Source organism: Lissotriton vulgaris, unplaced genomic scaffold (genome assembly GCF_964263255.1).
Source record: "Lissotriton vulgaris unplaced genomic scaffold, aLisVul1.2 SCAFFOLD_4968, whole genome shotgun sequence".
NCBI classification, from domain to species: Eukaryota; Metazoa; Chordata; class Amphibia; order Caudata; family Salamandridae; genus Lissotriton; species Lissotriton vulgaris.
The window spans coordinates 95,676-97,900 of record NW_028254332.1 but is presented as its reverse complement, the minus strand read 5'-3'; positions in this window follow the sequence as shown (position 1 = coordinate 97,900).

Below are 2,225 nucleotides of genomic sequence, written 5' to 3'. Positions count from 1 at the left end.
ACAAACTTCTTGAAATATCTCACACCTTGGCAGTGTCTTCCCCCAATTTCACCATTTTGGGCGATCTTAACCTCCACTTTGACTCCGTAACAGAACCCATCATTAAAAACTTGCTGGCCGACCTCACGGCCCTGCAGTTAAACTCCCTGGTCCACTCCCCCACCCACATTGCTGGCCACATATTGGACCCCATCTTTACCAATATGTTGGAAGCTACGGCTGGTCCCCCTGAACCCATGGGTTGGACCGACCATTTTCTTGTCAAACTTACCATCACGGCAAAAAAAACGCCTGCCAAAGCTACGACCAACCCCAGCCACAAACGACCATGGCACAAACTCTCCTCCGAAGACCTCATCAAAAACTTAGGAGAATTCCACCCCCCTGACGAGAACAAAGACATCAATACAGCCTATGCCGCTTTTCACGACTGGATCGTTACAGGGCTTGATGCCCTAATTCCGGCTAAATGGACCAAAACCCGCAGTTCCCCCACAAACCCATGGTACAATGAAACGCTCAGAGCCTTGCGGAAGGAATGTAAGAAAGCAGAACGTGGATGGAGGAAAAACTACTTAGATAGTGACAAAGTTCTCTACTTATCTAAACTACGCTCGTATCACAAGGCAATTCGTACCACTCGAGCCTCCTTTTACGCAAAGGAAATTGATCTAAGCTCCAACCCTACCAAAACTATCTTCAATTTAGTCCAAAGCCTCCACAAAGTCTCCAACCCAGGATCCTGCATTACATCCTCGACACAGTGCGAAGACCTTGCCACCTTTTTCATTGAAAAAGTGAGGAAGATCTATACTTCCTTCCCGCAAGATGACCCTGCACCCATCAACACGTCCAACGCAGCGGCTGAAACGTTGGAACTATCAAGAATACCCGACATATCCCTCGACGACCTTGCTAAACTGTGTAGACAGGTTAAGTCTGGTTCCCCCAGAGACCCCATGAGACCAACTAAATTCCTGGACTCACTTGATTTCTTCCTTCCCCCGCTTGCCAACCTACTCAACCTTTCTTTCTCCTCAGCTGTGGTCCCCACCTGTTGGAAATCTGCATGGGTTTCGCCTATTATTAAAAAACCCACTTTCGATCCCACTAAGCCAGAAAATTTCCGGCCCATCTCACTGCTCCCCTGGACGTCTAAGCTGGCTGAAGCCCACGTAAACAAAGTGCTATCCCATCACATGCTGCAAAACCAAGTCCTGGACCCCTCCCAAAACGGCTTCAGGCCAGGACACAGCACCGAGTCGGCCCTGCTAACCACCACCGAACACCTCCGAGGTGTCCTGGACGCTGGTCAAAGTGCCGCGCTGATCCTGCTGGATCTCAGCGCGGCCTTTGACACGGTCTCACACAATATCCTGTTGAAATGACTCGAGGCCATAGGGATCGGTGGACTAGCCCTTGAATGGTTCCGGTCCTTTCTAAAGGACAGGTCCTTTCGAGTTTCAGCCCCACCTTACATCTCCCAATCCCATTCCATCGAGCAGGGAGTCCCCCAGGGATCGGCGTTAAGCCCATCCCTTTTTAATATGTACGTCCAGCCTCTTGCAGTAGTGGCTAAAGAATGGGACCTTACGCTGGTGTCGTACGCCGACGACACACAGCTGGTCATCACACTCTCTGAAGGCCCATCATCCTCGGCCACTAAATTCAGGGATGGTCTAGTGGCAGTTGCACAGTGGATGACGCGCAACTGCCTGCAGCTAAACGCCGGGAAAACGGAGGTGCTTCTCCTTGGCAAAAACCCCAGCCACTGGAGCGATCATTGGTGGCCCTCTCTGCTTGGCCCCACCCCTGTGCCAAAAAATGTTGTCAAGAACCTAGGTGTATGGCTTGACTCCTCACTCAACTTTCAGTCCCACACAAAGAAAGTGGCAGCTACGTGTGTGGGGCCAATGAGGAGCCTTAGCCCGATACTCGGCTTCTTTGACTCCAGAACCCGCCAACTTATCATCCAATCCATGATCCTTGCCCATTTGGACTAGGCCAATGTCCTATTCTTGGGGGCAAACAAAGCAGAACTAGCAAGACTGCAGCGCATTCAAAATTCGGCTGCCAGAGCTGTGGTTGGTCTCCCACGCAGGTGCTCTGCCAGAGCCACCATTCGTAACCTTCACTGGCTGCCTATTGAATCCCGAATTCACTTCAAAACCCTTACAATGGCATTCAAAATTCTTAATTCTGATGACTGCCCTGAACTTTTACGC